Source organism: Desmodus rotundus, chromosome 7 (genome assembly GCF_022682495.2).
Source record: "Desmodus rotundus isolate HL8 chromosome 7, HLdesRot8A.1, whole genome shotgun sequence".
NCBI classification, from domain to species: domain Eukaryota; kingdom Metazoa; phylum Chordata; class Mammalia; order Chiroptera; family Phyllostomidae; genus Desmodus; species Desmodus rotundus.
In genome coordinates, this window is record NC_071393.1 from 76623328 (window position 1) to 76637903 (window position 14576).

Sequence of the window (14576 nt, forward strand, 5' to 3'; positions counted from 1 at the left end):
GTGAGATCATATGGTATTTGTCCCTCACTGCCTGGCTTATTTCACTTAGCACAATGCTCTCCAGTTCCATCCATGCTGTTGCAAAGGGTATAAGCTCCTTCTTTCTCTCTGCTGCGTAGAATTCCATTGCATAAATATACCATAGTTTCTTGATCCACTCATTTGCCGATGGGCACTTAGGTTGCTTCCAGTACTTGGCTATTGTAAATTGTGCTGCTATGAACATTGGGGTGCATAGGTTCTTTTGGATTGGTGTTTCAGGGTTCTTTTTTAAAAAATATATTTATTGATTATGCTATTACAGTTGTCCCATTCCCCCCCCCACTCCACTCCATCCTGCCCACCCCCTCCCTCCCAAATTCCCCCCTATAGTTCATGTCCTTGGGTCATACTCATAAGTTCTTTGGCTTCTACATTTCCTACACTATTCTTACCCTCCCCCTGTCTATTTTCCACCTATCATTTATGCTACTTATTCTCTGTACCTTTCCCCCCACCCTCACCCTCCTGCTCCCCTATTGACAACCCTCCATGTGATCTCCATCTCTATGGTTCTCTTCCTGTTCTAGTTGTTTGCCTAGTTTGCTCTTGTTTTTGTTTTAGGTGTGGTCGTTAATAACTGTGAGTTTGCTGTCATTTTTACTGTTCCTATTTTTTATCTTCTTTTTCTTAGGTAACTCCCTTTAACATTTCATGTAATAAGGTCTTGGTGATGATGAACTCCTTTACCTTGACCTTATCTGAGAAGCACTTTATCTTCCCTTCCATTCTAAATGATAGCTTTGCTGTATACAGTAATCTTGGATGTAGGTCCTTGCGTTTAATCTTGGGTAATGTAATTATGATGTGCCTTGGTGTGTTCCTCCTTGGGTCCAGCTTCTTTGGGACTCTCTGAGCTTCCTGGACTTCCTGGAAGTCTATTTCCTTTGCCAGATTAGGGAAGTTCTCCTTCATTATTTGTTCAAATAAGTTTTCAATTTTTTGTTCTTCCTCTTCTCCTTCTGGCACCCCTATAATTCGGATGTTGGAACGTTTCAAGGTGTCCTGGAGGTTCCTAAGCCTCTCTTCATTTTTCCGAATTCTTGTTTCTTCATTCTTTTCTGGTTGGATGTTTCTTTCTTCCTTCTGGTCCACACCGTTGATTTGAGTCCCAGTTTCCTTCGGATAACTATTGGTTCCCTGTACATATTCCTTTGTTTCTCTTAGCATAGGCTTCATTTTTTCATCTGGTTTTCAAACAGATTCAACCAATTCTGTGAGCATCTTGATAACCAGTGTTTTGAACTGTGCATTTGATAGGTTGGCTATCTCTTCCTCACTTAGTTGTATTTTTTCTGGAGCTTTGAAGTGTTCTGTCATTTGGGCCTTTTTTTTTTTTTGTCTTGGCACGTCTGTTACTTAAAGAGGCGGAGCCTTAGGTGTTCCCCAGGGCGGGGTAATGCTGGTCGCTGTACGTGGGGGAGGGGCCGAGAGGGAGCAATGGCACCCGCTTCACTCTCCTCCAGACTTCAATCCCTCACTCTGTCACCCACAACCAAACTGGGCCCCTCTGGTGCTGGTTCCCGAGTGGATGGACTTGTGCACACTCTAGGCCCCTGTGGGTCTCTCCAGCGACCTCTCCTGTGAGGCTGTGATTCTCTCCTGCTGCCGCCCCAACCCCCACGGGTGCTTTCAATCACAGGTTTGAGGCTTTATTTCCCCCGAGCTGGAGCCCTGGGATGTTCGGTCTGCTTCGCTCCCCGCCGTTTGTTCGGTTTATCTGTGTGCCAATGTGGGGTTGCGGGGTACTACCCGCCGCTCTGCCTGCCCTGTTCTCCGCCACTCTGAGTCCAGCCCTTTCGGTTTATCTGTGCGCAAATGTGGGGCCGCAGGGTCCGCCAGTGGTCGGACTGCCTGCCCCATTCATCCCACACTCTGCCAGTCTCGGTCCCGCCACAGCCACGGGAGTCCTGTCCGCCCTGGTGCCCGTCTCCACCCCTCCTACCAGTCTGGATGAATGTTTATTTTTTATTTCCTTGGTGTCGGACTTCTTGCCATTCGATTTTCTGTCAGTTCTGGTTGTGTGAGGAGGCGCACTGTGTCTACCTACACCGCCATCTTGGTTCTGTGTTTCAGGGTTCTTAAGGTATAATCCCAGCAGTGGAATTGCTGGGTCAAAAGGCAGTTCCACTTTTAGTTTTCTGAGGAAATTCCATACTATTTTCCACAGTGGCCTCACCAGTCTGCATTCCCACCAACAATGTACTAGGGTTCCCTTTTCTCCGCATCCTCTCCAACATTTGTTTGTTGGTTTGTTTGTGTTGGCCACTCTGACCGGTGTGAGGTGGTACCTCATTGTGGTTTTAATTTGCATCTCTCTGATGGCTAGTGATGCTGAGCATCTTTTCATATCTCTCTGGGCCCTCTGTATGTCTTCCTTGGAGAAGTGTCTGTTCAAGTCCTTTGCCCATTTTTTAATTGGCTTGTTTGTCTTCCTGGAGTGGAGTTTTGTGAGTTCTTTATATATTTTGGAGATCAGATCCTTGTCTGAGGTATCATTGGCAAATATGTTTTCCCATACTATTGGTTCTCTTTTCATTTTAATGCTGTTTTCTTTAGCCATGCAGAAACTTTTTATTTTGATGAGGTCCCATTTGTTTATTCTTTCTTTTATGTCCCTTGCTTTAGGGGATGTGTCTGTAAGGATGTTGCTTCATGGAATGTCTGAGATTTTCCTGCCAATGTTTTCCTCTAGGACTTTTATGGTGTTATGACTTATATTTAAATCTTTTATCTACCTTGAATTTATTTTTGTGTATGGTGTAAGTTGGTGATCCAGTTTCATTTTTTTGCATGTAGCTGTCTAGATCTCCCAACACCATTTGTTGAAGAGGCTATTTTTACTCCATTTTATGCTCCTGCCTCCATTGTCAAATATTAATTGACCGCAGAAGCTTGGGTTTCTTTCTGGGCTCTCTGTACACCAACAATGAAACATCAGAAACAGAAATCAGGAAAAAAAAATCCCATTTGATATAGCAACAAGAAAAATAAGGTACCTAGTAATAAACCTAACCAAGGAGGTAAAAGACCTGTTCTCAGAAAAGTGCACAACACTGAAGAGAGAAATTAAGGAAGACACAAACAAATGGAAGCATGTACCATGCTCATGGATTGGAAGAATTAACATCATCAAAATGGCCATATTACCCAAAGCGATTTATAGATTCAATGTAATCCCTATTAAAGTACCCATGACATACTTCACAGATATAGAACAAACACTTCAGAAACTTATATAGAACCATAAATGACTCCAAATAGCTGCAGCAATTTTGAGAAAGAAGAACAAAGCAGGAGGGATCACAATACCTGATATCAAACTGTATTACAAGGCCACTGTAATCAAAACGGCCTGGTACTGGCATAAAAACAGGCTCATAGACCAATGGAACAGAGAGCTCTGTATATCCTTTTGTATCTTTGTATCACAAGCATATATTATATGTTTTAAAAATCCAAAAACAAAAGTTTGGAAAGGAAGGAACAGGCTAACTGGAAGAAGTGTTTTCACCACTGCGAGCTCCCCCTGGGAGGGCACTGGGGAGCTCATGGGCTGGCTCCCCTTTTGCAGTTTCGTTCTTCTGGTACAAGCAAAGAGAAGCTCTTGTTTCCTGATCTAGTTCCCACGGAGCTGCACAAAACCCCATGATCGAGCAGTATTTCACTTGGGGCACTTTTGAGGGAGCCCATGATGAGATGGACACTGCTGTGTTTTGGTTGAGCTGGGGAAGGTGAGTGCATAATGTGAGGAGGATAGACAGAGGAGTGACCAAAAAGTCTGTCCTGCTTCCTACTGCACCCATACCTTTTAACTCTACAGCCTCTGGCAGAAAAACAGTCAACTGATGTGTACCCAAGAAGGATTCGCTTATTCATTGATGACACTATTGTGCATCAGGAACTGTATTAGGCACTGGTAATACAGTGATAAATAAGATAGATGTGTCCCTGCCAACAAGGAGTTTATATTTCAGTGGGGGAAACAGACAGAATGAAGTAGTGATACCATTAGTTATGTACTTGTTATAAAAGAGAGGTTTCGAGTTCTAGGACTTAGGTGCGGAAGCAAGGAAAGGCTGAGAAACTGGAAGGATTTATAGGAGTGAGTTAGGCAATGGGGCAAAGGGTAGGGTGGGGTGGGAGGAGAGAGAACAGAATGTTCAAAGGCCCTAAGGCAGGGAGCCACAGAAAGGCCATGGAACTGAGCGCAGATTGTGATGGGGAGAGGTAAGCCAAGGGCTAAATCTTGCAGAGTCAAGTTAAAGATTTTGATTTTTTTTTGCCTCAGAGCACTGACAAGCTATTGAATGGGATTTTAAACAAGATAGTAACACAATCAGATATGTATTTTAGAAATACCACGCTGAGGGAAATAGGGAAAATTATTTAGTGGGGAAGAAAGTGAGAGAGGACCAATAAGAGATTATCATAATGGTCCAAGTGAGAGATGATGGTGACCTGGTCAGAGGAGTTTTGAAGATAGAGGCAAACAGATTTTACAGAAATGTAGGGGGTTACGTTGGCAAGACACACTAATGGACGGATATGGAGAACAAAGAAGGATATTGAACATGACTCCCAGGTTCAAATAAATTAATTATGCTGGTACATCGCTTTACAAAGCGATTTCACATGCATTACTTCATGTGATCTGAGCTTCAATCTCTTAAATAAAGGATCATTATTATTATTTTTAGAATTTTAAAAAAGATTTTATTTATTTATTTTTAGACAGAGGGGAAGGGAGGGAGAAAGAGAGGGAGAGAAGTATCAATATGTGGTTGCCTCTTGTGCTCCCCTTACTGGGGACCTGGCCTTCAACCCAGGCATGTGCCCTGACTGAGAATTGAGCTGGAGACCCTTTGTTTTGCAGGCCAGCACTCAATCCACTGAGCCCCACCAGCCAGGGCAGGGATTGTTATTTAAATTTAATTGGTGAGAAAACAGGTTCAGGGAGTAAACATGTTTATTTTAATGAATGAATAATGAATAAATCAATTAAAATGTCACCAGAAATAATTTAAGATAACTAACAATGAAGCATGATGTTTCAAAAAAACATATATGAAAGTGATACAAAAGATGAAAGATGAATAGAAATGGAGATAAAACAGAACCAACGATGAGACTGAGAACATACATCATGGCTCCTTATATGCTGCCTATCTATATGCTGTCTGCTCACTAGAAATGTATCTCTCAGTTTCCCAGGAGTTGAGGCTTTCCCAACATCGCACAGGTTATGGTAAAGACTGGACTCACACTAAGGTCTTCCTGCCGAAATCCCATACCTTTGATTTCACATTACCTGTAATCTAAACTACCACTGAGAAGGTCTTCTAAATTCAATCTTCTAAAATTTCTCAAGGATTTCTGCTCCTAGATATAAAAGACTAGCATGGTAATATCTTCCCTATTGAGAATAATTAGAAAAGCTGAATAAAATATTTTAAATATCTAAAGGCATCAAGGCAACAAGGATTTGAGGGACAGAGATCTTGGAGGGAAGAGAAGCTCAGAGAGGTGAGCCTGACACAGTGTCACTTTTCCCTTTGAGGCATTTGCTGATTCAGAATTGATAGAGGATAGCCTGAGAATCTGAGTGGATCTGGCAATCTTATAGGGCTGAAGGATAAAAATTGGAGTTCCAGGGCCACCAAGGTTGGAGGGCCTCCATAAACACCCCAGCTCTTCAGTGGGACTCACAAACAACTGTACCCCAAGAGTAAAGATAAGTAGGGAACAGACCAAAACTTATAAGGACTGAAACAGTTTTGTTAGTTTTCAGGTAATCCATGGAGGTTTTTGTTCCTATTGACATTGTCATGGATGTCATCATAATTATTGTTATGTATCTAATAAAGTTGTAAACATTGGAACAGCAAAGAACAGTCTTAAAACTTCTTTTTATTGTGGTACAAAACTTATCATCTAACCATTTTTAAATGTGTACTTCAGAGTGTTGAGTATATTCACATTTTTGTGAAAGAGATCCCCAGAACCTCTTCATCTGGCAGAACTGAAACTCTATACTCATTAAATAAAAGTTCCCTTTGCCTTCTCTCCTCAGTCTCTAGTAACCACATTTCTATGTTTATATATCTAGTAACACCCTTTCTATATCTATTAATTTGACTATTTTAGATACTTCATATAAGTGGAATCATATAGTATTTATCCTTTTGGACAAGCTTATTTCACTTAGCATAACATCCTAAAGGTTCGTTCATGTTGTGGCATGTGACAAGATTTCCTTCCCTTTTAAGACTACGTGGTATTCCATTGTACATATACACCATGTTTTAGTTAACCATTCATTCACTGATGAACATTTGGTTTGTGTCCACCTCTTGGCTACTGCGAATAGTGCTGTGAGCGTGGATGTCCAAACATCTCTTGATTTGCCTTTCTCTTATGATTAGTGATATTAAGAATGTTTTGTATGCTAGTTGACCATTTGCATATTATCATTGGAAGAAATGTTTATTCAAATGCTTTGCCTATTTTAAAATTGGATTATTTGATATTTTTCTTGTTGAATTATAGGAACCCTTTATATATTCTGCATATGAACCCCTTATTAGATTTATGATTTGTAAATATTTTCTCCTATTCCATAGGTTGCCTTTACACTATGTTAATTGTGTTCTTTGGTGAACAAAAGTTTTAGAGTTTGATGTATTCCTATTTGTCTACTTTTGCTTTTGTTGCTTGTGCTGAAACCTCATTTAAATCAGCCTGCATTATGGTACTCTACCCTGTTTTAACTCCCTGCCAGAAGGAAAATTCTCTGGAGGATACTAGGATTATCCAGAGACTGACCTTATCTCTATGATTTTTATATACAGTATCCAACATTCAACCAAAAATTACCAGGCATGGCAGCTCACAAGACCGAATGACTAAGAACCAAGAGAAAAAAATAGGCGATGGAAGTAGGTCCACAGGAGATCCAGATATTGGAGTTATTAATCACAGTTTTTTTAAAAAATGTGATTATTATACTCAATACAATAGATGACAACTTGCAGAATTTTAACTGATAATTGAAACATGTAGAAAATAACCAAACGGAGATTCTAGTATTGAAAAATACAGTAATTTAAACTAAAAACACTATGGCATAGGCAGACATGGCTCACTTCTTGGCATAACCACATCAAAATTACTACTAAAATATAGAACAACCATCAATCAGAACCGTCAGAAATCAAGTTGAATAGAAGTCTGACAACTACAGAATTAATGAAACCACATCCATCAAGACTGGTATAGGGGCACAGATGTAGAAGAGGCTGGCCCCACACCCACAATGGTGGGTAAAAATTCAGGAGGGATATCTTGGGAGCAAGGAGTCCCAGCCCCACGCCAAGCCCCCAGCCCAGGGTTCCAGTGCCAGGAAGATAAGTCCCCACAACTTCTGGCTCCAGAAACCAGTGGGGATTGACTTGGTGGAAGAAACTTCTGCAGCCCCAAGAAGTCCCACTTAAAGAACCAACATAAGGACTCACCTACTCAGACTCACTTCCTCTCAGCTCCAGTGCAGGAATAGCAGCTTGAAAAGCACCAGTGGCATAGAGGGAGAAATTGAAGTGTCTGGCATCAAGGTGAACAGAGACCATTGTCCCCTTTCTAAATCTTCCCCCGACAGAGCCATCAACCTAGCTACCACTGTTTGACCCACCTTGGAGATCCCCAGAGACTCTGTCACCCCCAACTTATGGACCCGCCCAAGCTGCTTTTCCATATGAATGGCTGGTCTTGGCTCATGCTTCACAACTTCCTAAATCTACTCAAACAAGCAATAGCTGGCCTCAGTGAGCCCCAGGCAGGGCACTAGCAGCAGCCAGCCTAGATTCACAGCTTTGCTTCACCTGGGAATCTCCAAGCCTAGCATAAGTAGCAGACATCTCAGATAGCTTTTTAGCTCAGGCAGGATGGCCTCAGGCAAAACAAAGGTGGGGGCTGGCCTTGGCCTGCCACCACCCAGGAAACCCCAGGGCCAGCACACCCAGTAGACAGCTATAGACCATGTCAGAGTACCACCACCCTACATCTGCACAGCTGATCCTCCACAGAGGGTAGAAGTTGATGGTAAGTGGTCACAGCCTGTCCTTGCAGCTGATTGGCCTGGGTAAATCCCTCCCATTGATCTGCCAACAGTAATCAAGGCTCAACTACAAGAGGAAGGTGTACTCAGCCCACATGAAGGGCACTCTTCGAGTACTTAGCTTGGGTGATAGGGGAGGCTGTGCCACTGGACCCTACAGGACACCTACTACATTAGACCACACTACCAAGACATGGAGTCAAAGCAGCTCTACCTAATACATAGAAACAAACACAGGGAGGCTGCCAAAATGAGGAGACAAAGAAACATGGCCCAAGTGAAAGAACAGATCAAAACTCTAGAAAAAGAGCTAAATGAAATGGAGATAAGCAATCTATCAGATGTGGAGTCCAAAACACTGGTTAGAGGGTTGCTCAAGGAACTCAGTGAGGACTTCAGCAGCATAAAAAAGATTCAGTCTGAAACAAAGGATTCACGAATTAAAATAAAGAAAATTTACAGGGAAACAACAGTAGAGTGGATGAAACCAAGAATCAAATAAATGATTTGGAACCTAAGGAAGAAAAACACAACCAATAAAAACAACAAGAAGAAAAAAGAATCTAAAAAAATGAGGATAGTATAAGTAGCCTCTGGAACAACTTCAAGAGATCCAACATTTTCATCATAGGGGTGCCGGGAGGAGAAGAGAAACAATAAGAAACTGGAAATCTATTTGAAAAAATAATGAAAGAAAACACCCCTAATTTGGTGAAGGAAATAGATATGTAAGTCCAGGAAGCACAGAGAGTCCCAAAGAAGATGGATGCAAAGAGACCACTCCAAGACACATCATAATTAAAATTAATTAAAAGTTTAAAGATAAAGAGAGAATCTTAAAAGCAGCAAGAGAAAACAAGTTAGTTACCTACAGAGGAGTTCCCATAAGACTGTCAGCTTATTTCTAAAAAAAAACTTTGGCCCTGGCTGGTGTGGCTCAGTGGACTGAGTGCTGGCCTGCAAGCCAAAGGGTCGCTGGTTCAGTTCCCAGTCAGGGCACATGCCTGGGTTGTAGGCCAGGTTGTTAGGGAGCACGTGGGAGGCAACCACACATTGATGTTTCTATCTCTCTCTCTTTCTGTCTCCTTTTCCCTCTGTCTAAAAATAAATTAATTAAAGTAAATTTTTTTTAAAAAGAAAAAGTTTTCAGGCTAGAAGAGACAGGCAAGAAATATTCAAAGTCATAAAAAGCAGGGACCTACAGCCAAAATTGCTCTACCCAGCAAAAACATCATTTAGAATCAAAGGGCAGATAAAGAGCTTCACAGATAAGAAAAAAATAAAGGAGTTCATCATCACCAAGCCCTTATTATATGAAATATTAAAGGGACTTATTTAAGAAAAATAAGATAAAAAGTATGAACAATAAAATGGCAAAAAACCACAAATCTATCAAAAATTGAATCTAAAAAACAAACTAAGCAAATAAAGAATAGAAGCAGAATCATGGATACAGAGAGCATTGTGATGGTCGTCAGATGGGAGGGGAGTTGTGGGAGAATTGGTGAAGAGGTGAGGGGATTAATAAGTACAAAAAGGTAGCTACAAAATAGTAATGGGGATGTAAAGTACAGTATAGGAAATGGAGTAGCCAAGGAACTTACATATACGACCCATGGACATGAACAATGATGGGGGGGTTGCCTGAGAGAGTGAGGGCTGCTCGGTGGAGGGGGGCAAAGGGGGAAAAATCAGGAGAACTATAATATCATAATCAATAAAATATAATAAAAACTTAAAAAAAAAGAAATATTTGGAGAGTAATGCCAAGAATGTTCCAAAAACTAAAGCCACCAATTCAAGAAGTACTAAGAACTCTAAGCAGGATTTTTAAATCTTAAAAGTGGTCAAAGAACCCTGGTTGGGTGGTTTATTTGGTTAAAGTGTTATCCCATATATTAGGAGATTGTAGGTTCGATCCCCAGTTAGGGCACATGCTTAGGTTACAGGTTCAATCCCTGGTTGGGACACATAAGGCAGGCAACAAATTGATGTTTCTCTCTTACATCTGTGTCTCTCTCTATCCCTCTCTTTCTCTCAGGTTAATAAGCATATCCTCAGGTGAGGATTTTTAAAAAAATGTAGTCAGAGAAAAACACATATTACTTTTAAGGAGCAAAATAAAATCAATAGATGACATCTCAAAGAAAACAATGGAAGCCAAAGACAAATGAAATGATATCTTGAAAAATGTTAAGGAATGAAACAGCTAATGTAGAATTATATATATGAGAAACTATCTTTCAACAAATGAAAGCGTATATTTCCAGACAAACAAACGTGCCTTTTTGTCCTTTTTTCTGCCCACAGCAGCAAACATGGGGGCTCACGGCACATTTATGGACTGATTGACTAAATGTATGAATGAAAAATTAGGAAGCTGAATAAATATTCCCTAGATTTTTTAGTTTTAAATCATAGTGATAATGCTAATATCTGCATAAGATTAATTATTGATCACATTTTAATGGTTTTAATGGAAGCCTATTACCCATAGAATTGGATGGCTCTCCTTATTTCATAAAGGGGGGAGAGTTTAAAGATATATATGGAAGAGTCAATTAACATAATCCCAGACCTTTTAGCCTGAGACTCTACAAAAAACAGCCTCATTGAGCCACTCTTTTCTTAGCCAGCCAGTTCTGCAGTCCAGTTTACAAGGTCTTGAAGGACCATGTGACTTTTAAAATTTCCTAGAGGATTTTTCCAATCTGAGCAATTTGTGGGTCAATGCTCAGCTATTTCTGCATTAAGTAAGATGGGAGCATAATCTGTCAGCTCACTAAAGGCAAGGGGCTGAGCTGGGCTTCTGGGTGGGGGTGCTTCCCTTTTCCTTATCGTGCCACAGCTGGACACCTCCCAGAGAAAGTGTGTGAGCAGCTGGGCTTCCCTGCAGAAAGGCAGACATACTCTGCAGTTCAGTTATGTTTGCAAACCTATACTTGTTGCAATATTTTTACTTCAGCTACAGCTCCTTTAAATTGTGAGAAGGGAGGTCCTTGACTCCCTTGTCCGGTGTGCAGCACAAAGTAATGGACAATGAAAGCATTTACAAGGCAGTTTCTGGGTGTACTGATTGTACCATGGAGTAGGAGCTGTAGTATCCGCCATGTATAAATAAGAAATAGGTCACCTGAAGCTAATTGGAAGACCAATTTTTTTCAAGGTTTGAGTCACATTTTTTTTTTAAGGGTGAATCTTTGATCAGAAGGGGTAGTGTGTCCCTGGCTGGTGTGGCTCAGTGGACTGAGCACTGGCCTGAAAACCAAAAGGTCACCCGTTCAATTCCCAGTCAGGGCACATGCTTGGGCTGCAGGCCAGGTCCCTAGTTGGGGGCATGTGAGAGGCAACTTGATCAATGTATCTCTTCCACATTGATATTTTTCTCCGTCTCTTTCTCCCTCCCTCCCCTTCTCACTAAAAGTAATAAATAAAATCTTAAAAAAAAAAAAAAGGTGTAGACTGGCACCCAGACCTGCTCTGCATCTCACCCACTGTTTTTTCCAGATCAGGCCTTTTCTCTTTGGAGCTTGGTATCTTTTTTTTTTTGATATATTTATTGATTATGCTATTACAGTTGTCCCATTTCCGCCCCTTCACTCAACTCCATCCTGCCCACCCCCTCCCTCCCATATTCCCCCACTATAGTTCATGTCCATGGGTCATACTTATAAGTTCTTTGGCTTCTACATTTCCTACACTATTCTTACCCTCCCCCTGTCTATTTTCTACCTACTATTTATACTACTTATTCTCTCTTTTCCCCCTCTCTCCCCCTCCCAATCCCCTATTGATAACCCTCCATGTGATCTCCATTTCTGTGGTTCTGTTTGTTCTAGTTGTTTGCTTAGTTTGCTTTTGTTTTGGTTTTACGTGTGGTTGTTTATAACTGTGAGTTTGCTGTCATTTTTACTGTTCCTATTTTTTATCTTCTTTTTCTTAGAAAAGTCCCTTTAACATTTCATATAATAATGGCTTGGTGGTGATGAACTCCTTTAATTTCACCTTATCTGAGAAGCACTTTATCTTCCCTTTCATTCTAAATGATAGCTTTGCTGGATAGAGCAATCTTGGAGGTAGGTCCTTGCCTTTCATGACTTAAACTGCTTCTTTCCAGCCCCTTCTTGCCTGTAAGGTTTCTTTTGAGAAATCAGCTGACAGTCTTATGGGAACCCCTTTGTAGGTAACTGTGTCCTTTTCTCTTGCTGCTTCTAGGATTCTCTCCTTATCTTTAATCTTGGCTAATGTAATTATGATGTGCCTTGGTGTGTTCCTCCTTGGGTCCAGCTTCTTTGGGACTCTCTGAGCTTCCTGGTCTTCCTGGAAGTCTATTTCCTTTGCCAGACTGGGGAAGTTCTCCTTCATTATTTGTTCAAATAAGTTTTCAATTTTTTGTTCTTCCTCTTCTCCTTCTGGCACCCCTATAATTTGGATGTTGGAATGTTTAAAGATGTCCTGGAGGTTCCTAAGCCTCTCCTCATTTTTCCGAATTCTTGTTTCTTCATTCTTTTCTGGTTGGATGTTTCTTTCTTCCTTCTGGTCCACACCATTGATTTGAGTCCCAGTTTCCTTCGCACCACTATTGGTTCCCTGTACATTTTCCTTTGTTTCTCTTGGCATAGCCTTCAGTTTTTCATCTAGTTTTCGACCAAATTCAACCAATTCTGTGAGCATCTTAATATCCAGTGTTTTGAACTGTGCATTTGATAGGTTGGCTATCTCTTCCTTGCTTAGTTGTATTTTTTCTGGAGCTTTGAAGTGTTCTGTCATTTGGGCCTTTTTTTTTTTTTTTTTTTTGGTCTTGTCGCGTCTGTTACTTTAAGGGGTGGAGCCTTAGGTGTTCCCGGGAGCAGGGTAATGCTGGTCGCTAAGCTGTATGTGGGGGAGGGGCCAAGAGGGAGCAATGGCCTCTGCTCCACTCTGCCGGATTTCAGTCACTCCCTCCACTACCCACAATCAAATTGGGCCCCTCTGGTGCTGGTTCCCGAGTGGGTGGGCTTGTGCACACTCTAGGCCCCTGTGGGTCTCTCCAATGACCTCTCCTGTGAGGCTGGGAGTCTCTCCTGCCGCCGCCCCCACCCCCACGGGCGTTCTCAATCAGAGGTTTGAGGCTTTATTTCCCCACGCTGGAGCCCTGGGTTACGCCGTCTACTTCGCTCCCCACCGTTCATCCCGGTTTATCTATGCGTGAGTGTGGGGCTGGGGGGTGCCACCCGCCACTCTGAGCCGGCCACCTCGGTTTATCTGTGCTCGAATGTGGGGCCGCAGGGTCTGCTAGTGGTCAGACTGCCTGCCCCTTTCGTCGCCAGTCTGGGTCCCGCCACGGCCACGTGAGTCCTCTCCGTCCTGTTGCCCGTCTCCACCCCTCCTACCGGTCTGGATGTATGTTTCTTTTTCATCTACTTGGTGTCGGACTTCCCTGCCATTCAATTTTCTGTCAGTTCTGGTTGTGCGAGGAGGCGCACTGTGTCTACCTACGCCGCCATCTTGGTTCTCTTGGAGCTTGGTATCTTTAGAGTCAGGAGGTTGGATTAGTTACTTCCTGTATTGGATATTTCCCATTTGCCCCTTCAGATTTACTCTACACCCTTCTCCACTTTGACCTGTGTCCCGGAGGCTGACCAGTGCGGACCATACACAGGAGCTCCCTGCTCTCTGGCCCCCTGTTATGTTCTTTGCCCAATGAGGGCACCGACAGTAAATCAAAGGGTGGGAGAAGAGCAACATTAAGGTATTAATTCTTCTGACTCCCTCCCTGATTCATCATCAAAAGTCAGTTCTTGGCAGACAGTCCTTTTCACATAGCTTTTTCTGTCTGCTGTTTCCAACAATCTCTCCTTCCTCTCACTTCTTCAAGCTTAGGAATCTAAGTGCCCCACAGTTACTGTGGTTCTAGACCGCCTGCTCACCCCATGTATATAGCCCTCTCCTCAAAATACCCACCCATAGACAAAATTAAAAGGAGAAATAGATAAATTCACAATAATAATGGGGGATTTTAACATAGATCACTCGGTAATTCATAGAACAAACAGAAAAATTACTAAGGATATAGATTTGAGCAACTGATTAATAAACTTCACCTAATGGACATATATAAAACAATGTGCCAAGAAGCTGTAGAATATACACTCAAAAGCATATGAAACATTTTTCAAAATGGACCATATGCTGGCCACAGCTCAGGTCTCAACAGATTGCAAAGGATGAAAATCAGACAAAGTTCTTGAACCACATTGTAACTAGGCTAGAAATCAGTACCAATAAGATAACTAGAAAATCCCCAAATATGTGGAATGTAAGCAACGTGTTTCTAAAATCAGTCTTTCATTTTCCCTCTGTTTCTAATCTTGATCCTTCTCCCTCTACCTTGGTGAAGAGTGACAAAGCTCTTTCTCACATTCCCCAGATTCACACATTATCC